General features: G+C 46.3%; 1 protein-coding gene across 10 annotated transcripts in view; it reads left to right on the forward strand.

Annotated features, from left to right (window-relative positions):
• Positions 1-3,647: 3,647 nt before the first annotated feature.
• LOC123349589 (dipeptidase 2-like) overlaps positions 3,648-23,169 on the forward strand; it is a 46,341-nt gene continuing 26,819 nt past the window's right edge. For 2 of the 10 annotated variants that reach the window (XM_044987776.1, XM_044987777.1), the window contains exons 1-2: positions 14,509-14,644; positions 17,281-17,352. The gene's annotated coding sequence lies outside the window, so the exon portion shown is untranslated. Of the gene's footprint in view, positions 3,668-6,174; positions 6,257-14,508; positions 14,905-17,280; positions 17,353-23,169 lie in introns of those variants that run through there. The other 8 variants (XM_044987774.1, XM_044987775.1, XM_044987778.1 and 5 more) reach the window with 6 other exon arrangements.

The raw sequence follows: 23,169 nt of genomic DNA on the forward strand, positions 1-23,169 counted from the left end.
AGGGCATGTCTTCACTAGAAACATAAATCGACCTATATTGACCTAGAGCGGAGTTTGATAGAATTCAATGAGTTGCATTCTTTGCCTCTGACATGGCATATCTCCAGTCCTGTAACTAGAAGAGGAGCTCAGAGCAGGAAAGTCAAGGATGCTAACAAGCATTATGCCAGGAAAATCCAACGTGTGTGAAAGTAGTACTAACTCTGTCACGCAACATTCTTCTTCTTGGTGAGCTCTCCTATTGTGTCCTTGATGATCCATTATGGATAAACCCTTGCTGCTTATTGCTCATGGTTCCTTTATCCTTCAGATGCTTAATGATGATGTTCTTAATGTTTTATTCCATTATATCACTAGTGTTGAAGCCTGGTAAACTTATCACTCTTGCCTCCTTGAAAACTGGTACCATGCTTGTCTTTATCCATTCCTCCACTACATCATTCAAAACAATTGCCTGTGATTTAGTAAGTTTGTTTGCCAATTTGCTTAATACCTTAAGATGCATGTCATGTATATTTGCTAATTTGCTTATGTTCACATTTTCCAGAATTCCCTTATCTGCTCTTTATCCATAGCTTTGGTTAGAGGCTTTCATTACTTCCTCATCGTCAAACATGTGTGTCTGTACCTTATTGTGATGGTCTCAAGGAGTTCAATTTATTTAGCTTAACAAAGGGAAGGTTAAGGGGTGAATTGGAACACACTCTACAAGAACCTACATTGGGAACAAATATTTAATAAAGAGCTCTTCAATATAGCAGATAAGAGCTAACACGATCGAATGGCTGGAAGTTGAATCTAGACAAATTTAAGCTGGAATTAAGGCATAAATTTTGAACAGTCGGGTAATTAACCACTGGAACAGTTTATGTCGGGTTGTGGTGGATTCTCCATCACTGGCAATTTTTGAATCCTAGTGCACCCAGATCCAACACAAGGTTACTAAAGTCTGCAGATCAGATTCTGAATACCAGCGGGGAACAGGTTCCTTGGGGAAGACCACATCATTTTCACATTTTTTCTTTTCCAGAGTAGAATGGCACTTCAGAGAGAGAGAAATGTTCCTTTGTAGTAGGATGGAGCTTCAGGACCCATAGCAGAGAGTCTGAGCCCAGATCAGCTGACTCAGACTCTCGCTATGGGGCTAAAAATAGCAGTGTAGACACTGAACAGGATCAGATCAGTGTAGACATTCCCACTTGGGCTGGAGCCTGGGTTCTGAGACCTGCCCATGCTTTGCCCCCCCGCTTCCAGAGTGGGAACATCTAGACTACTGGTTTTAGCTCTGTACTGCAAGCCTGAATCAGTTGATCTGCTCTCTGAGAATCACTGCTGTGGGCCTTTTCTGTAGTATAAATGTACCCTGAGTGTGCAGCAAGCTAGGTGTGAACCTATAGCTCGCTAGCCTGCCACGTGCTAACTGGCAGTGTTTGAAACAGCAGTGCATCAAAGCACACTATGGAACACTTAGTTCACAGTTGCAGGGTCCCTATGGTGACTTAGGGCTTGTCTACATGAACAGTTGGACTGTGGCAAGCTAGGGTGTAAATCTACCCCAACCAGCCTGCTGTGCTGTAACTGTCCCTGTGTGCCCTGCTGACGTACATTAACTGTTTATTAATGCACTTTGAGCTAGTCCTCTTTGAAACAGGACTGGCTGGAAGTGCATTAGTGAATTGTTAATGTGTGTCGGCAGGGTGCACATGGGCACTTAGAGTGTGGCAGACTAGAGCAAGGTAGATTCACACCCAAGCTTCCTGTGGTATAAGTGATAGACAAGCCCTTACAATGCAGCAAGCTGGTGCACAGTAGATTCAGACCTGGCTTGTTGCGCTGTAAGGGTAACTCTGCACCAAGTCTCCATGTAGACACGTCCTAAGCTTTGAATGCAGTATTTCAAAGAGTTTATAGAAACTGATCTGATCTTGCTCAGTGCAGAACTTGTTATGGTCTCATTGATGTATTTCACTATCAAGTATTTAGATAATAAACTTTCTGCCATTAACCATATTATCAGAGATTAGATGCTAACAAATCAGAAACTCGCAGGTAAATCAGTTTGACCATAGACTTCAGCTGAAAATGCTAAACAAATCTCACATGAAACCAAAAAGAAATTGGGATGTTCGTTGAGCTAAAATGCCAATGACACTGAACAACTCGAAAGAGACTGTTTCACTGATAGACTCTGCATTCTTAGTGGAGATAATCTTATTCTCCACTTATTAGTGCACCAGTTGAACTGGAACCATGACAGCCAGCTAGGAGAGTATAGAACTGATACCTCACATAGTTTGAAGGAAATTACAAGCCAACAGAAGAGCTTCCGCTTCCCATGCATCCTCCCCAACAATTCTGTATTAGCTTACAGGTTAACCCTTCAGTTGAGAACATTAGCTGTATACTCGAAGTAGCACCCAAAAGATGTTCAGGTAATGTGGAAAACTGCCTTTGCAAATCAAGTCTAGATACAATCTGTCTATTCGTTTCTCTACTACCGTGGAACCAGCCTGCTTTATAAGAGCAAATCCTTGGACCACTTGGAAGTCGGGGTAATGGTGTGAGGTTACATTTAGTCCTCACAGATTCTACTCAGCACTGAACAACATGTACATTTGTTTTGAGAGGTGCATCTAGTTTCACTTTACTTCCTCCTTAAACCCTGGTTAGTCTTTTAGGAGTGATGCGTGTTGTACAGCACAGGGTCATTTAAGGTTTCTTGAAAAAGTTCAATTTCTAATCTGGAAAACTAAAAGGAAAAATACTTAGGTGAGTGTTTCTATGAGACAATGATCTACAAGTCTTGCTAATTTGGAAGCAGGCCTGCTCATTTTGGATTAATTGAACATAGATTTTAAAAGACTCTCCCTCACTCTTTGGGATGAAGGATTTTGCAATGTTTCATTGAGACTCAAAATCTCTTAATGCACTCAGCTTCTTTTGTGTTTTTAAGTCTGAATGTTTTTATAGATTTCAGTGTGAACTGAACCACGGTTTTCAATTCTTTCAAGGATGATTCAGGGTAGAAGGGGTAAGAAGATGTGTAGAGGAAAAAGTGGGGTGAAACCTAGCTCTAGCCGAATACTACCCCTTTGCACCAAGCCCAGGTACAAAACGGAACTAGAGAAATTGTAAGACACTTGGCTGCAAATAGTAAAGTAGTCTCTGAGCTAAAAGGATTTTAGTCAGAAAAACAGAGGATGTTTAATAAACTGGTAAGTACTTCATCATCATCAAGTGGTATAAGTAGATCACCCTGCTGCTTCTTTTTTGTTCCTAATAATATACTTAAACGTTTTCTTTTTTTAAGCCCTGCCAGCCATGGATTGGAATTAATTTACTGGGGGAGGAGGGCCGTAGGTCTACGGCTCATTAATAGAGCCTATATAGCCTATATGTCTTCTTTTCGTATTTTCACATAGGCAGTCTTCCTCCTGGCAACATGCCTTCTGTAATGCTTCCTCCAGTTATGACTGTCACTGTCATCCATGCAGGTAATCTCAGCAGATGAATCAAGACTGAGTGTACACAAAGGCTAAACTACCATTTCATCCATAATGGCAGCCACCGAAAGCTGGATTGACATTTGTAGGCAGAGCAGTATTTTGTGCTGCCCACCTGCGTTTACCTTCATTGTGGATAAGGAGACCCGAAGAGCCCTGGAACGGTAAGTCTGGGACCCTTTTAGGTACTAAAATAAGTGGTAAGATTTTCAAGAGCTCCTCATGTTGGGTTCTGAGCTCGTCTACCAGTCTGGGCTCGTGTGTCACCATGGGAGCGGCCGGGTGTTGAGCCCTCCTAAAAACCTGCCCCCTATTGTGGGCACTGAGCTCTTCTGAAAATGTGGCCTTAAACGTTAAAACTCCCACATACCAGAAACACTCTAGTTCAGGGGTCGGCAACCTATGGCACGCGTGCCAATTTTTAATGGCACGCTGGAGCCTGCCGGGACTCCAGCATGCCATTAAAAATCCTGCCCAGCCCGGCTCGCTCTCCTCTGCCCTCTGCTCCCCCCGCGGGAGCAGGGAGCAGAAGCATAGCCATGCGCACGGGGTGGGAAAATGGCCCCACTCTCCCGGCACGGCAAGCCGCGGGGTCCGCGCTCTGGGGCCGGAGCACCGGCCGAGCGCAGCAAGCTGCTGGCCCCTCCCCTGGAGCCCTGCCGCCGCGTGCAGCGCTCTGGGGGTCGGGGCTGCGTGCTCCTGCGGGGCAGCGTTTGGCTCCGCGGGGAGGCAGACACACTCCCTGCCCTGCCGCTGCCATGCGCAGCGCTCTGAGGGCTGGGGATGTGCTCTCCAGCAGGGCAGCGTGTCTGGCTCTGCGTGGAGCCTCAAGGTAAAGGGCCCAGGGCTGCGGGGGTTGGATAAGGGGTGCGGGCAGTCAGGGGACGGGGAGCAGGGTGGGTTGGATGGGGAGGTGGGGTCCCGGGGGGGTTAGGGGCGAGGGTCTCTGGAGGGGGTAGTCAGGGAGCAGGGGGGGTTGGATGAGGCATAGAAGTTCTGGGGTTTGTGAGGGGGCAGGGGGTGGATAGGAATCAGGGCAGTCAGGGGACCGGGAGCAAGGAGGGTCCTGGGGGGGCAGTTAGGGTGGGTGGGGTCTCTGGAGGGGGTGGTCAGAGTACAAGGAGCTGGGGGGCTTGTATGAGTTGGGAGTTCTGGGGGTCCTGTCAGGGGTGGGGAGTGGTTGGATAGGCATGGGAGTCCCGGGGGTCTGGCTGGGGACTGGGGTGTGGATAAGGGTGGGAGCAGTCAGGGGACAGGTAGGGGGTAGGGTCCAGTCTGAGGACAAGGAACAGGGAGGCTTAGATAGGGGATGGGGTCCTGGGGGGCAGTTGGGGGCAGGGGTCCCAGGACGGGGTAGTCAGGGGACAAGGAGCAGCGGGGTTGGGAGTTCTTAGGGAGGCAGTCACCCAGCCCTCTCCCCTGAGCCCTGAGCCCCACACATACACCACGCCCTCTACCCTGAGCCCTGCACACCCCTCAGGCCCCTGCCCTGAGCCCTGTACCTCCCTCATACACACCCAGCCCTCTGCTTGACTCCTTCATCCCCCCACAACCCTGACACCGGCCCCCCCACCCATACCCAGGCCCCCCTCCTGCCCTGACACCTACACCCCCCCCACATACCCAGCCCCCAGCCCTGACTCCAGCCCTCTGCCTCCAGCCCTCTGGGTCCCAGCCCCTCACAGCTTGCTGCTGGTCTTGGGTTCTGGCTGATGGACCCTTGCCAGCCGGGGTCCCGGCCACAGGCCTCGCTTAGCCCACTGCCGGCCTAGGTGAACAGAACCCCAGGCCACAGCAGTGGGCTGAGCGCAGGGCCGGCTCCAGACCCCAGTGTGCCAAGCGCGCGCTTGGGGCCGCATTTTGCCGGCAGGGCGGCAGGCGGCTCCGGCAGACCTTCCACAGTCATGCCTGCGAGAGGTCCACCGGAGCCACGGGACCAATGGACCTCCCGCAGGCATGACTGCGGAGGGTTCGCTGGTCCCGCGGCTCGGGTGGACCTCCCGCAGGCATGACTGCGGAAGGTCCGCCGGAGCCGCCTGCTGCCCTCCCAGCGCACCCTCCACAGGCACGTCTGCAAGAGGTCCCCCGGAGCCGCGGGACCGGCAGCGCGCCCCCTGCGGCATGCCGCCGTGCTTGGGGCGGCCACATTCCTAGAGCCGCCCCTGGCTGAGCGGGCCGGCAGCGTAAGATCAACATTTTAATTTCATTTTAAATTAAGCTTCTTAAACATTTTGAAAAATTTGTTTATTTTACATACAACACTAGTTTAGTTATATAATATATAGACATAGAGAGAGACCTTCTAAAAAACATTAAAATGTATTACCAGCACCCGAAACCATAAATAAATGGTGAATAAATGAATAAGTGAATAAATGAAGACTTGGCACACTGCTTCTGAAAGATTGCCGACCCCTGCTCTAGTTAAAATAAGTCTCTGAAAACTAGCCTTGTCCAGTATGTTCAGAATGAGATGCAAGAGGTCTCATGCATGAAATCACACACCACTTCAAATTGTTTTCTGAGAAACAGCGGGGCATCTTATCAAGGACAGTGGACAATGAGCCATTGATTCGTGGTACGCTCAATATTCTACTCCACTCTTACTCTAAAAAGGAAAATGCATGCGCTGCTCTCTTCCTTATCCACTTGGTTTCTTACTTTTGATCACATCCCAAGATTGAAAGTGAAGTGAGAAGCCTGCCACAGCCATCCAGTGATACTTGCAAAGAAGCCGCATTGTCTTTTTAAAAGTAAGTTTAATGTTGTTGTTGAAAGATGCTATATTGGAATCTTCTCATCATAGAAGAGGTAGAGCATGTCCAATGAATACAGGTGTCCTCATTCTGAAATATGCCTTCTCTGAAATGGAAGTTCATTTTTCTCCATGCACTGTCAGTGAGCACCAGCTGTGATAGTGGAGATGATACCTGTCCACTGAGACAGAAGCCACCACGTCTTTCATTAACTACAAAGTATGGTAGCTGTTTGATCACTGCTTCAAATCCAATTTGGGTCTATAATGTATACAAAGGGTGAAATACATTAAATCCCATCACCATTCCTCTGAGCAGCCTATATTTTGGCTAATATTCAAAACTACTTTTTCATGTGAAGCTGATAGTCCCTTTAATAGCGAACTGTTGCTCTAGACTTGACTTTTGAAAAGCATAGGTGTACATACCATGTATGGCTTTTGAATGTTTAAATGTTCTGGACTTGTAGTAACTGCACATGCAAGTTTGGTGTGCGTTTGTTTCCATTTGTATGTCTAAACTTACAATCAGTCCTTCTGTCGCGAAACAGTCGAGAGTTATTTGCCAGACACTTCGCAAAGAGAAGCTGTTAAATATCTGTTGAATTTCTAGCAAGTGGCCACACAGTTTTCAGAACTTCACAAGAGGTACAATGTTCCAAAGTACAGGATTACTCTGCAAAGTAACTGTGTAAAAATGTCACCTTTAATCACCTATGTGTTTTCAGGACTATCTACTTCAGTGACACAATTCCATGTATGCCTGTTAACACTGCAGAGCATCAGACCTGTAGGAGATGAAGCTACATTCTATTTGGTCTCACTTCAGAAACAGAATTGATAAGCAAATTGTGTGCTTGGCTACACCTCCCCAGCCCTTTGAAGGCATGTGGGGGGTGGGGCCGGGGGAGGGACGGACAGGTGTGCACAGGTATAACTAAAAGCAAAAAATGGCCTCATGGTTAAGGCACTGGACTGGGACTTGGAATACCTGTGTCCAGTTCTTGACTCTGCCATAGACTCAGTGTGGTCTTAAGCACTTGACTTTTGACTTAATCTACTCTGTGCCTCCATTTCCTATCTATAAAATGAGGTAATACTTCCCTACCTCACATGGGTATTGTGAGGACAGAATCCACAAACCGAGGCACTCAGACGCTATGTTGATGAAGGCCATCAAAGTACCTAGATAGACACAGATGATATGTATCCAACCAAATCTTTCTTACTGGATCTTACTCAGTATCCAGAATAACAACAAAATCCTTTGATATTTCTAATCCTAGGGTGAATTTGCAGGGTTGGCAATTAAAACAAAACATCTTCCTGGACAGAAATACTGAACCTTGTTATGCCCCTCTTAATGACATTTCAGAGTAGACCTGACCTTTAATTCCATTATTCCTGATTTTACATATTATTGACTTAAATACACATTGAACTTTTAATATTGTTATTTTTTTCACTCATTATGCAGAACTGCAAATATTTTTGCATTGCTTGACTAGATGGTTTACAAAAATAAAAATTCATACTCCCTTCGTACATATATTTTTATAGTCTGATAAGTAGGGTGCATAATTCCTTATGAGGTTAAAAAAAAATCTTGCTAGATCAAGCTTCTAACTGGGAAGCTACTTCCACCTTGTGGCAACTTTTACTGACTGCACTCCCTTGTTTTTATTTTGTATGTTGTTGCATAAAGTACTCCTTCTGATCCAGACACAGTTCCTCAGAGCAGAACCACAGTTAAAGCATTATGGAAACTGCCTTAATACTTCTGACATTTCACTGTGTCAGTATTGCATCCGATGAAGTGGGCTGTAGCCAATGAAAGCTTATATTCAAATAAATTTGTTCGTCTCTAAGGTGCCACAAGTACTCCTGTTCTTTTTGCGGATGCAGACTAACACGGCTGCTACTCTGAAACCTATTGCTATTGAAGTCACTTTCAGTATTATGGTCATTTCCATGGAATATTCAATTACTTGGCTTAGTGTCAAATGTAATTCAGTTTTGATGACACACTGTCTGCTTACCCTTTAAACATTGCACTAAGCAAATTAATTCCCCTGTAAAAGGAAGTTGTATGGAGGAATTAGTTATGTACATTTTTTGATGATTTATAATGTACAAAGAACAGTTCAATTTTTTAAAAGCTCTTTCTGCTTAATTTTTGCATTAGAAATTCAGGTTTTGCCTTCACAAGAAAACTCTGGCTTCGCGAAAGCTGAAGGAAAGACTGAGTTTAAAACTTTCCTATTTTTAACATTTTAACTTCAGTGACTAAAACATTGTAAAGAGAAAATGTATTTGCTAAAGATTAAACAATCCTGACCCTTCAAGGAGGGAGAGCTCATAATACACATGCTCTGAGTCATCCAGGAGGACCTCTAAAGAACAGGGAAGACCAGACCAGACACTCCAGATTCCTTAGTGTAAGAAGCAGAAAAAACTTTAAAAACTATCTCCAGTATTTAAATAGCAATGTCACATTTTGCTTTTTAGTATCAGAATTGTCCTTTGTATGCCAAATTTATAATTAAGCAAACAAAAAATCATGGAGGAGTAGCACCTTTGTCAGGTTTGCTTCAACACTAGGATGTGATCAGCCTCACCAGATAAATATTGGCAGAAAGTCTATTTCAGAAAGAGGTAGCATCATCTGCACCAACCCATTGTATCTTTTCAGATCTCCATGCTATTCCTTTCTTTTCAATAGATGCCATGATTGAATACCATGGCAGAATCCTAGCAGTTAAGTGAACCTGTGATTTATTTTGACCCAATTGTGACTTTCTTTCTGCTGACTACAAAGTTTTTTGTGGCTCTATAAGATGCTCCACAAAGATGTCATGTTCAGAACAAGAAAAATAAAAACAGCTGTGTGCTTCTGATTATGTGGGAGATAAGAAGTACCTAGCTTCAGACTTTTTTCCTGTTTATCTACAGCTGTTGGTGACCTGCGGCCAGTGCAGCTGTGTGAATATACTGTACCGCAAATAGACAAGGAAAAAATTAGCTGAGCTTACTCCTGCCAAATTGAAGTCATGCTAATTGTTGCAGCTACACGGATTGGGGAATCAAGGCTAACTCTGTAGACAAAGCGTTTGACTAACTTGGTTCATGATCTGTTTGGATTTCACTAGGTTTGGTCAATACTTAAATGGGAGACCTCCACTGAAAAGCTCATTGCACGGATCCCAGCTCATGTAGGGGTAGGGGGCAATGAGTTGGCAGACAAACAGGCAGAAGATGCTGTTAAAAATGAGCAAGTTGATTTAGAAATCTCTTTAAGTAAACTGGAGTTTAAAAATCTCAGAAGGTGTTGAGAGGGGAATGGCAGGAATACATAGGGGCAAAAGAAACAAGGGGGAAAAGATTCCATGAAATATGTCCGAGAGTCCAAAGTGCTAATATACTCCAAGGCCCTGAGAAAAAGAGTGAAGTGACTCTATTTAGAATTTTAACTGGCCATTGCAGTTTAAATAGTAATTTATATATGGAGCTATACCTATCTCATAGAACTGGAAGAGACCCTGAAAGGTCATTGAGTCCAGCCCCCTGCCTTCACTAGCAGGACCAAGTACTGATTTTTGCCCTAGATCCCTAAGTGGCCCCCTCAAAGATTGAACTTACAACTCTAGGTTTAGCAGGCCAATGCTCAAAACACTGAGCTGTCCCTCCCCCTTTTGTTTCTACAGATGGATTATGTAGGACGTGCAAGGTCCAGGAAATGGTTGATCATCTCATTTGGGAGTTCAAAGAATGTACCACTGAAATGAGATATTTATATGAAAAATGTAGAAGCCTTAAAGTATCAGCATTTTCACTGTGACACATAGTAAGAGCATCAGGAAAATGGAACTCTATTTTTTTTAAAGGAATAATGCAATTCTTTAAGAACACGGGGAGCTGTGAAAAACTTTAATGCTTGAATTATCTATAGTGTCCAGAACTTGGCAGTTACAGACTTGGCAAGTGAGTCTGAACAAAGTTGATTTCATTTCATGAATTAGAAATGACTTGGAGCTCAGTAAAAGGAATTGCTTGGAACTTTGATGATGTTCCACCAAACAGTAGTCTTGCAGTATGTCCTACTTCCAATGAACAGCAGCTTTTTGAAGACTGCCAATCTCGCTGTATTTTTTACATTAACAGTGCAACTTTTGTAAATCTGCTTTCCTCAATCCAGTCTTTGCATGCAATGATTCCCATTTTTAGAAGTTGGCTTCAGCACTGGATTGACAGCCGGAGACAGAAATCCTTGCACAGAACATGCAGTCCAGGCAGCAACAATGCAGACTCCTTAACTCTACCAATGTGCTTCAACCTTAAGTTACTTTATAGCCACAGGGGCCTAAGCCTGACTGACCTGAGAACAGAATGTTGAAGTACTAGTGAGCAGGGTGGAGGATACATCAAGCTTGCAAAGCATAGGGATATTACAGAAGTTGAGTAAATACAAAGTTTAAAACTGCTGTCATGGGGTGCATCTCTATTAGAAAAACTTGGACCTGTATTCTAATAATGGTGCCATTGAACTTGTCCTAAGTGCTAATGAAGTGAGTGGTAAAAATGCTTGAACTCTGTCATTAAACCCGGTTTTATGGTACAGTGGTTAAAAATGCTTGAATGCTGGCTACGCTAGTACTTTTACTAAAACCAGTGTAGCTGCTGTGTGTTGAAGATAGCTGAATTACAGGTGCAGGCTTTTGTAGAATAAAGTATAAATGTCTGCTGTTACATCAGACTTCTGTGTCTTAAAAGCAAGTGATTATAGTTATGTGATACAATTGCAGCAGTCAGTTTACATGTTATCAACTTGGTTGGAAATTTCCAGAAAATAAACAAGTGGGGATTGCTTTGATTGGGTGCAGCTGTGCAGATATCTTTTCAATTGTAATTAATTTAAAAACAGAGCAGAGCTCTGCCAGACAGAGGAGCTTGTAAACAAGCAGTACATCTCAAATGCTGCTAATGCAGGCATTATTAAATATAAACTCAAAATGAAGAGGTATTGCAGTCAAAGAAATCCAAGGACACCTGACCATGAGTCAAAGGAACAATTAGTTTTTTGTGACTTTAAAAAAAACCCTAAACATTTTAAACTTTAATAGGGTGAACTCTTAAAACTCAAAGCCGTTATCAGACAACAGGAAAGGCCATCTTGAGGCAAAGAAGTGACTGCCATGGAGGGTTAGAGATGTGGTCCCTCTACAAGTAGACATGGGGGGGTGCCCAGGGGGTGAAGGCGCTCTGTAACAGATTGGGGCAGATGTGGGAGGCTGAGACTAGTATTTGGTGATGGGAGTGAAAGTTGGGAATAAAGAAAGGCTTTGTGCTCAAGGTTCAGAGAGGAGAGGAACACTTCACAAAAGAGAGAATTTGTCTCAACCCTGACCTTAAATATCTTTTTTTGTTTAGGATGCTGTAATTCATGTGAGTTGACAGAAAATGTTCATAACTGAAGCTCACTGCACTAACAATGTCCAGTTAAAATTCCGATGGACTCAGGATTTCTCTCTGTTTGCATCCTAGAGTACAGAGAGTTCTGTTTCTCTGGAAATGATGACATACAAACATTCCTGTTAAGAATCTTGACCGATCCTGAAACTATTGGGTGTAGCTTATAAACCAGATTAGTCCAGTTTTTGTATGACACTGTATTGCTTTTAGATGAGACAACAATCAAGATCCTGATCTCTTTTTGCAAGAATAGGGCTATTACCCAATTGTAATTTGGCAAAGATGTGGTACTAACTGCTGGTAAAATTCTCGCCCTCTGAAATTCTGTTTTCAAAAGTGATGTGGGCATATCCATATAGGAACCTGTGTCATTAAAACCTTTGAACCTTAAATTGACTTTCAATGAGATTTTTAAGGCATTTAGGTGAAAAAAGATGCAGCTAGGTGCCTAGTAAGATTTTCAGAAGAAAGTTAGGTGCTTAGGAGCTTTTAAAAATCCCACTGGGGGTGGGGGTGGGGTGTTAATCTCTATCTTTACGTGCTCAAATACCTTTAAAAATCTGGCCATTTAGTTTAAGTATTTTGACAGTTACATGCGTGTGCTGTACATTTGGCTTAAAATATAGTACATACTGTAACAACGGCTTTACCTGAGAAGTTGCTTCAAAGTCTAAATTAACATAACAGACTACAACATTGTGCCATAGGCTTTACACAGGCAGGGAAGCTAAGGGTTACCCAAAGAGCCTAATTTTGTTTGAAAATTACTCCATCTATAGTAGGGTAACTGTCAGGTCCAGTAAAAATGGATCCTGGCTCCTCTCAAAGTAATATGGTGACACCCTTTGGCTGTATAGCTCAATTCAATCTGAAAATGAGTGAGACCATTAAAGCTGACACCGCAGATTATTCAGTTGATTTAAAAATACATATTATCCTATAACGCCTTCTACTCATTTTAAATGAAAAATTTTATTAACAAACAAAAGTCTCTAAATGGGATCAGGGTCTGAACATCAGAGTGGTGAGTTGTTCTCAATATGCTGGTTTATTGTATTAGTATTTTCCTACTGGTTCTTATGCCCTGATCTCTAAGATTTAAGTTCTGCAGAAAAGGACCTAGGGGTTACGGTGGACGAAAAGCTGAATATGAGTAAACAGTGTGCCCTTGTTGCCAAGAAGGCTAATGGCATTTTGGGTTGTATAAGTAGGGGCATTTCCGGCAGATCGAGGGACGTGATCATTCCACTCTATTCAGCACTGGTGAGGCCTCATTTGGAGTAGTGTGTCCAGTTTTGGGCCCCACACTACAAAAAGGATGTGGATAAATTGGAGAGAGTCCAGCGGAGGGCAACAAAAATGATTAGGGGGCTGGAGCACATGACTTATGAGGAGAGGCTGAGGGAACTGAGATTGTTTAGCCTGCAGAAGAGAAGAATGAGGGGGGATTTGATAGCTGCTTTCAACTACCTGAAAGGGGGTTCCAAAGAGGATGGATCTAGACTGTTCTCAGTGGTAGAAGATGACAGAACAAGGAGTAATGGTCTCAAGTTGCAGAGGGGGAGGTTTAGGTTGGACATTAGGAAAAACTTTTTCACTAGTAGGGTGGTGAAGAACTGGAATGGGTTACCTAGGGAGGTGGTGGAATCTCCTTCCTTAGAGGTTTTTAAGGTCAGGCTTGACAAAGCCCTGGCTGGGATGATTTAGTTGGGTTTGGTCCTGCTTTGAGCAGGGAGTTGGACTAGATGACCTCCTGAGGTCCCTTCCAACCCTGAGATTCTATGATTCTATGATTTGACCCTTTTGGATGGCTGACACCATTCTAATAATAAACTTCTTTTGGGGAAGTGTTTGCTACTCACATTAGTTGCTACTATGCAACACCTAGAGGTGACTGACCACTGTCAGCCACAGAACATATGCTTACAGTGAATGCAGATTGCCCTTTAATGAAAATATATATATTTCATACAAAATACCCGTTCCCAGGAGGTGCCAAACACCTACAGCTCCTCTTGAGGTTCCGACTGGAGAGCTGGACAGTCCCTATTGGAGCTGATTTTTTTTCACCGGGACTGATCTGTAGTAACAAAATTACGGGGTGCCACAAGCTGCTTTGTGGCCAATTGAGCAAGCACTTTTTTTTATGGAGGCTGCTTTCTTGTACTCCAGAGTATACTTCCTTTGTACAACAACAAAACCCCAAGTTTCTAACTCTTGCAGAAATAACTATGTCTTCCTAGAAACAACACTGCCTTGCCTATTAGGTACAGTAATTTTTTGGAAACTGCTTAAGGCTTTGTCTACACACATTTGCAATGGTTTAATTAAATTGGTATATTTAAACTGATACAGTTGAACCACCAAAAAAGGTAGTATGGATACTTATTTTGTTTTAGCTTAACATGAGTAGGGGAACAGGTTTAGGGTTAAACCAAGACAAGCCACTGTTAGACCCAAATAAGCATCCACATAGAGATTTGCACTGCTTTAACTTAACAGGTCTAGGGCCTGGTTTGCACTGTTTTTGCACAGCATTAACTGCACTGGCTGGTGGACACAGTTATAGGGCCATAAAGGGGCTTAAATCAGTATAGCTAATTTCCCTAAATCTAGCTATACCCAGATAAGCTCCTGTTTCTAAACCAATATAATTAAGCCTTAGCCAAAACAAATAATGTTGAGTAATCCCTATCACGCTCTGCTTCTAAATTGAGTGCCTTTTGGTGGAGGGGATGTGCAAAGAGCAGAGCTAACAGTTTGCCCACAAGGAGGAGCTGACAGTGACGCTGAGCAGCCTGGAAAGTCATCACTTGCTGTCTGCTTTTCAGCGATTACAAACGGAGGGGTGAGACTGTGGTGCTCCTCTGTGCTTATCAGCTGATGGAAGGCTCCCTAAGCCGGAATGTGAAGCCGGGTATGTTTGTGAGCCATAAAAGAAGCAGAGTTATTTGCTGTCGATGTGAAACCAAAAGTAACCAGTGCCAGGCTCTTGCTGTTGTATCCAATCCAGTGGAATGTGGATCTTGCTTCTTTTTCATTGCCCAAAGAAGGTAACCGGCACCAAGGATACATTTACCATAAAGAAGAAAGAGCTACAAAGCTCTGTCCTGCTCACTTGTGAGCTTTGTTCAGACAGCAGGGGAAATGGCTGAGTGGATTTTATACTTATATGCAGTGAGTGCCATTTACATAAGGATGCTTACTGCACCCTGTTTTAGCTTAACTGTACTGTTTGCCATATTCCTAGAGTATTTGCAGAAGTCATTTAAAATTGCTAAATGATAATGTGCATTGACTATCCATTTACATGATGTCTTAAGAACATCATTAAGAGAAGAGTGAGGCGGGGGGGATTTGATAGCAGCCTTCAACTACCTGAAGGGGAGTTCCAAAGAGGATGGAGCTTGGCTGTTCTCAGTGGTGGCAGATGACAGAACAAGAAGCAATGGTCTCAAGTTGCAGGTTGGATATTAGGAAACACTATTTCACTAGGAGGGTGGTGAAGCACTGGAATGGGTTATCTAGGGAGGTGGTGGAATCTCCATTCTTAGAAGTTTTTAAGGCTTGGCTTGACAAAGCCCTGGATGGGATGATTTAGTGCGTGTTGGTCCTGCTTTGAGCAGGGGGTTGGACTAGATGACCTCCAAGGTCTCTTCCAACCCTAATCATCTATGATTCTATGATCATAAGACTAACATGTCAAGATTGTGCAGTACAACCCCAGTGAATTAATTGTGGCTTGAGCAGTTCATAAAATCAAAAAGTTCATACAACTGAACATCTGAGAATTACAGTAGGTCTGGTGGACATACACTGCATCGCTTGCTTCTTGTGCTTCAAAGTAATTTCCAATGCGTTGAAAATATTGGGAATGTCAACTTGTTCTTCATTGACATCAATTTCATTGTGTGACTTCTGTCCACACTGGGAAAAATGTTTTTTATAACTTGTTGTTCTTAAGATTGGTGTTTAGAAAACTGAGTTTCTTCCACTACATAATAATTGCATATTTTGTCACAATACTAAGCCTATAAATGATCTTCCATGTATTTTAGTCAACCTTATTTCAGTATCTAAATATTTTCTTTCAAAAGGTAGTGTTACATGGGAAAATGTTGTATCAAATGACATTAGAATTGTTTGGTCAAGTATTTAAAATTGCTGTTGTATCTATCTTTATAAAGTACTGGAACAATGTCTATGTGGACAGTAAGATGTTACTTTCCTTTAAAGTATTTTTGTTTTGAGAGCTAAGTGTATTGTCAGTTAGCAATCTTAAATGGGTTTTGAAACTTAGGTGTGTTTTGTTTTTCAGACTCTTGACTTCTTCTTTTAAATAGATAGTAGACAAAGTGGGTGAGGTATTTCCTCTAGAGCTCTCTGGGGCTTGAAAGCTTGTCTTTCTCACCAGCAGAAGTTGGTCCAGTAAAAGATATTACCTCACCTTACCCACTGTGTCACTTAACTCTGTGGCATTTCTCTGTCTGTAATGTGGTAACTTTGAACACACCATCCTATCAATTCCAAAATTTCAGGGACCTGTTTTAGGCATCCTTGACCAGAAGTGCGTTGTTTATTGGTGACAATGAGAAAAACCAAAACATGGAAACGGGGAAATACAGAGCCCCTGGCATCTGGTTAGCAGAGTTATCAATTGTGATTGACTGTAGACCAAAGAACCAGTTGATGGCAGACATTAATCCATTTCAGCATAACAGTAGTCCCCATTTTAGTTCTGCTCATCCTCCCTATGGACTCCCAGACAGATACAAAAGAAATGAGAATAGGGGGTGGGAGTGGAGTGAAGGGGGCATAGAGCCTCTTGCATGTGAGGGGAAAGTGTGAGGGAAGGGGAAATTGGGGGCATACTGTGCCCATGACATAGGGGAAATGGGGGGCACAGCAAGCCCCTGGCATGTGGCACAGGGAGAAATGGGGGGCACACAGAGCTTGCCTGCTGAAGGGGTGCAAGGTGGAAGGAGTGGGCACACAGAACTCCTGGCCAGGGGGAGAATAAGGGACCCTGGACTGGGGGAAGAGGGACATAGGGGCACACAGTGTCTGGCGTGAGTGGGGGAATGGGGAACAGTGGTATGGTTGAAGGGGTGAATGGGGGGCAACACAGCTGCTGGCATATGGTGGAGAGGGGAATGGTGAACACTGGCATGGGGAGGGTGGGGGAATTGGGAACAAATCGAGCCCCTGCAGTAGACGGGGGTGGGAGGGTGGCACACAGGGACGCTAGCTTGTGGGGGGAAATGGAAGAATGCAAAGCACCCATGCTTTATGCAATGCATTTGGCTAAAAGAAGCAACAAAGTTTGCAACTCCCCAGTAGTATGAGCATTTGGGAATATTTTCAGCCTGAAGGATGAATCCTTTGCTTTAGCCCATGAAAGCTTATGTCCAAATAAATGTGTTAGTCTCAGAGGTGCCACAAGGACTCCTCATTGTTTTTGCTGATACAGACTAACACAGCTGCTGCTCTGAAACTTGTTTTTCCTGAACACTCACGTACTTGTTGTTCAAAGCATTTTGGTTTGTATTCCAGGAAAGCAACGGTGACAAAGTGCTAAAAGAGAAGATCCGTGAACAAAGGAGAAGCTCTCCCCAGGCCCTACAGGTAGGGCCAAATTCCCCCATGATGTAACTCCCCTGAAGTCAGTAGTGTTAAACCCAGGATAGCTTTGTCCCATAACATGTGGTTAGACTCAGTGCTTTGTGGGTAGCCATCAGGCTGTTGTGGTGATAACTTTACTCACTGAAGATGAAATGCAGAAGGAAACACGTGTGAAAAAGATGATTTGTCTAAAACTGAGGAAACCTGAGAAATTTGGAGTCCATATTTCCACTCTGTCCTCTCCTCTGATAGGAATGATTGTATTAAGGCTTTGTTTCTCTCATGGCTGTCATGGGAGAGATGGAATCTCTTCTGAGTTTGGTTTATTAAAGGAAATATACCCAGGACTTTGACATTTCTGCATGTGTGTGGGCGGACGTGATAGCAGACAAATGAGCCAACTTTGGAGTGTGAGGAGCTGAAAAATCTGAGGCAACATAGAACAGAGCAGCAAGAACGCTATGGCAATGCTGGCAACAAAGGACCAGCCTGGGGGGAGATTCTGTGAGAGCTTTAATTCCACAAGGGGTTGTAAGTTTCTCCCCATTACAAGCATGGGATTAACAAGGGATAGTTTTAAAAAAAGAAAACAGAATTGTTTTTGCAGAGTTGTGGTTTAAGGCCTGTGGAATCTGGCCAGTCTTCTGTGAATTAGTTATAACCACAGCAGAGCCTGCCTAGGCTTGATTTACTGGCAAGTACTTCCAGCAAAAGCCAACATTCCTAGCGGCATTCAATGAACTTGGGTCAGGGGATCAATGGGGTGAAGCACCCACAACCCCCACTCTGCTAAGGAGGCTGGGGTAGGCCTGGGAGTGGGCAGAGGCAGGGCCAGGACGATGGGAGATGCGCTCACTTGACACCTCTCCCAGACAACCCTCAGCCTTGGAGGCCTGCCTGAATTCTGCTGTCCCCCACCTAATGCGCCTCCCCACTGGTCCCCTCCTCCCTCGGGTGAAGATTGCAGTGAATGCTCCCAGTCCAGTGCAGTTGATTCAGGGGTTCTGAATCTCTGCACCCATAGAGTTGATCTGGTCTGTGGAGTTCAATATGGCAACTTGTCTGGTCATTCTTCTCACGACTAGAGTACGTTCTCGTCATTAACGCTAATAAATTGATAAGGGGTAAGGGCAGAGGAGTCACACCAAACTTTGGTCCATAAAGACCTTCGAGCCTTGCCTCATATGGGCAGATCCTATAATAAGCAGAGCACTCCCTGTGAGAGATAATTGGTAAGTTTATGACTTAGTCATGGGTATTTTTAGCAAAAGTCATGGACAGGTCATGGGCAATAAACAAAAATTCATGGCCCATGACTGTCCATGACCTTTACTATAAATACTCCTGACTAAAACTTAGCTGGGGGGGGGGGTCTAGAGTTGCCAGGTGTCCAGTTTTCGACTGGAACACCCGGTCAAAAAGGGACCCTGGCAGCTCCGGTGAGCACTGCTAACCAGGTTGTAAAAAGTCCAGTTGGCAGGGCTGGCAGGCTCCCTACCTGGTTCCGTGTGGCTCTCCGGAAGCTGCAACATGTCCCTAGCCTTGAGGTGGAGGGCTGGCCAGGGGGCTCCGCGCGCTGCTCCCGACCTTGCCCCGAGTGCCAGCTCCGCAGCTCCCATTGGTCAGGAACTGTGGCCAATGGGAGCTGTGGGGACTGTGCCTGTGGGAGGAGGCAGTGCGCAGAGCCGCCTGGCTGTGCCTCGGCCTAGGAGCTGGCAGGACATGGCAGCCACTTCCGGGAGGCGCCTGAGATAAGCACTGCCTGGAGCCCGCACCCCCTCCCATGCCCCACCCCCCTCTCCCAGCCTTGATCCCTCTCCTGCATCCAAACTCCCTCCCGGAGCCTGCACCCCCCTCCTACACCCGTACCCCAGCCCCGAGCCCCCTCACACACCCAAACTCCTTCCCGGAGCCTGCATCTCAACCCCCTGCCCCAGGCCAGAGCCCTGTCCCGCTCCCTGAATCCCTCATTTCTGGCCCCATCCCAGAACCCGCACCCAGACCTTGTACCCCCTCCCACAGCCCAAACCCTGCCTCAGCCCGGAGCCCCCTCCCACACTCTGAACCCCTTGGCTCCATCCCCCAGCCTGTAGCCCCAACGTGTACCCAAACCCCTCATCCCCAGCCCCACCCCATGCCCCAGCCCTGAACTCTTCATTTCTGGCCCCACCCTGGAGCCTGCACCCCAGCTGGAGCCCTCACCCCTTCCCACATCCCACCCCCTGCCCCAGCCTGGTGAAAATAAGCGAGTGAGTGAGGGTGGGGGAGAGTGAGTGATAGAGGGAGGGGGGATGGAGTGAGAAGGGGCGGGGCTTTGGAGAAGGGGCAGGGGCCTTGGGAAAAGAGCAGGGGGCGGGGCAAGGGTGTTCAGTTTTGTGTAATTAGAAAGTTGTCAACAATAGGGGCACCCAGGACGGACTGCTCTGGGGGTGGGGCCTGGGGCTGCCCACCGGCCACTACTCCGGCCACCTCTGCGACCGCTGCTTGGGCAGGGCCAGCTGCCAGGGGCCACAAGTAGCAGCTGGTGTGGCTGGCCTGAGGACCACTCCAGCAGTGGCCGGTGCAGCTGAGTACAGGGCCACCTGAGCAGCTGGCTCAGGGTCAGCTGCTTTGGTAGGGCTGCCAACTTTCTGATTGTAGAAAACCAAACCCCCTTTGCTGAGGTCTGTTCCCTGAGGTCCTATCCCTCTCTCTCTCCCCCATCTCTCGCTTTACCTCCACCCACGCTTTTTTTCACTGGGCTGGGGCAGGGCATTGGGGGGCAGGGCGGGGAGGACATCGGCTGGGTGTGCGGGCTCTGGTATGGGGCCAGGGATGAGGTGTTTGGGGTGTGGGAGGGGGCTCAGGGCTGGGGGTGGGGCTGAAGGGGTTGGGGTTTTATGGGGGGTACGGGCTCTGGGGTGTGGCTGGGGAATGAGGGGTTTAGGGTGCAGGACGGGGCTCAGGGCTGGGGCAGGAGGTTGAGATGCAGGAGGAGTTGTGGGCTCTGGCAGAGAGTTTGGTTGCAGGGGCGGGTCAGGGCTGGGGCAGAGAGCTGTGGTGTGGGTGGTGCTTACCTCATGCGTCCAGGCATGTGCCTGCACCCCTAGGTGGAAGCCCGGCCAGGCGGTTCTGCGCACTGCCCCCAGCCGCAGGCACCACCCCCGCAGCTCCCACTGACCATGGTTCCCGGACAATGAGAGCTGTGGAGCTGGTGCTCGGAGTGGCATGCTGGCCACTTCTGGGAGCTGCGTGGAGCCAGGGCAGGTAGGGAGCCTGCCTTAGCCCTGCTGTGCCGCTGACCGGCCTTTTGATGGCCCATCAGCTGTGCTGACCAGAGCCACCATGGTCCCTTTTTGACTGGGCATTCTGGTCGAAAAACTGACTCCTGGCAACCCTATGCTTGGGCGGTCCTGGGGTCAGCCAAACTGGCTGCTGCAGAAGTCATGGAGGTCATGGAAAGTCTCAGAATCTGTGACTTCCGTGACCTCCATGACAGACACAGACCCTTAATTATTGGTACACAGAATCTCCGAGGACCAGATGCATAGACTCATACTATTTCTAAAACAGCTACCTGTATGGGGCTGGGTAGGTAAGGCAATCTGTGGCCCTAGGCACACCACGATATAGCCCCCCTCCCCCGACTCCTGCCCCACCGACCTGCACTTGGAGTGGAGGTGGCAGGTGACCCCTGTCTACCTAAAGAGCAGCAGCAAAGGGGTCCCTCCCCACTTGGGGCAGCAGAGATCCTTCTTCCCTTTGGCATTAGGTGGCCTCAGTGCTGACCCCAGCGGCTGGGGTGCGTCTGTTTGCTTCATTTGTTCAAGCATTTTCCTTATTAAAATGTAAACTTGGATTCTAATATGTTTGCACAACTCCAGAAGCTGGGACTCTGGTTACGGTACAGGCCCATTGTGCCTGTCTTAATCTGCCTCGTACCTGTACAATCTGCAGATTGCTTGTGGTGCTTAACGTGGGATAGGTACGAGTGGTTATTGCCCATGTGCTGTGGCTACAATTGAAACTTTCAAAACTTTCAAATGTGCTTGGTAGCAGAGGTGATTCATCTCTTTAAAGGGCTAAGACAGATATCCCCAAACTGTGGGGCACGCCACCCTGGGGGGCACGGAGGAACGTTCGCGGGAGTGTAGCGGAGCCCGGCCCAGCCCCCACGGGCTCTGCCACCAGCTCTGCCATGGCCAGAGCCCCGGCTCCTGGCTGTGGCTCTGCTCCCACCTCCAGCCCCAACCTGCTCCCTAGTCTTGGCCCCCGACCATGGTCCGGGTGCAGCTTCCGCTCCCAATTTGGCCTCTGGCTGCAGCGCCACCCCCAGCTAAGGCTCTGCTCCCAGCCCTAGCCGCCCTGGTCCTGGCCCCAGTCACGGTTCCATTCATGGCCCCAGACCTGCCCCCAGCTGCGGCCCCAGCCTCACCCCCCTTAACCCCATCCGCTCCCCTTTCTCCAGAGCTGTGACCCCTCTGCCTGCCCCTGCTGCGGGTGGAGTGGGGGACACGGACACGGACAAGGGGGGGCATGACCCTGAAAAGTTTGGGGACCAATGGGCTAAAAGGCATGTCTGGAGTTCATTGCAGAGGCTATGCACACTCTCCAGGTGTATAAAGTTGAATCGAGAATACCCAGGGTTTCAGACTTAATTCACAGATTGTGACGATTGACAAAATGTAGCACAGTTGAGAATCTCTGTTTATATTTTCTCTCATGGCTTAAAAATATGCGTGGTCTAAATCAAGCAATATAAACAGATCAAATTATTTTCTCCTAAATCTCACTGCTTTTAGGTTAGAAGCACTTTTCAAAACCGAGCTGGTGTCTCATGGAGGTTAACTCCATCCTTTGTTCTGACTGACTAAATCAGGCACAAGGCATAAATACTTCCCCTCAGCCCAGACTAGCTGGTGAGGGAGACACTGGCCTCCCAAGGGCCTACAGAGCTGGGGCTTGATCCAGGGAGGTACTGAGTGCCCTGGATAATTGCTCATTTCACTGGCAGCTGAGGGTGCTCAGGACTACATAGGGTTGCCAACAGTCCCTTATTTTTTCATCTCTGTACAACAAGATCGGGAATTGCTGAGTGCTGCAAAAAGCAGTAAAAAATACCCCTGGCGAAAGTAGGCGAATACTATATATTAATGATAATATTGGGAGGAGGGATGGGGTGGGGTGCAAAGAAAACAGTCCCTTATTTTTGAAATACAATGTTGGCAACCGTAAAAAACTGCTTTTTGGCTTCTGAGAATTGGGCTTTTGTTGGAGATCAGAGTAAAGCTGGAAAACACATCCTTCTGCATCTCATGGGAACACTCAGTAGGTGGAAAACTGCCACTGTGCTCTCTAAAACAGGAAGAAATGTCATAAACAGACCCTGGGCTGGCTTGCACTGGTGCAAAAAGCATGGCAGAGTGATTTCGGTCTAGTATGATTCCTCGTTGGTGCCAGAGAGGCCTGTGTACTTGGTCACAGGCTGATACAACTCAGTATTTTAAAAGAGGAGACACTGTTTTTGTACTTGAGCTGCACAGGAGTGTCAGAAACAGATATTCAATTAAAAGGTAATAAATATAAAAAAGACCAGACTGATTTGCACAGAATATGGTTAAGTTATCAACTTTTTTGTGACTCAGCTGTTGCTGTCATTCACCCCTGCACTCCTAACTCAGGGTTTGTCTACACATGGGCACTCAGGAAAATTAATCCAAATTAGCTAAGGGCGTAGATTAAAAGTGGATTAGTTTAACTGCATTAAACTACTGTGTAGACACTCTCGTTCAGAATTAAAGTGGCCTTGAATTAAGCTAAATCTAGTTAAGGCCACTTTAA

The sequence above is a fragment of the Mauremys mutica genome, chromosome 14, assembly GCF_020497125.1.
Source record: "Mauremys mutica isolate MM-2020 ecotype Southern chromosome 14, ASM2049712v1, whole genome shotgun sequence".
Lineage (NCBI taxonomy): Eukaryota > Metazoa > Chordata > Testudines > Geoemydidae > Mauremys > Mauremys mutica.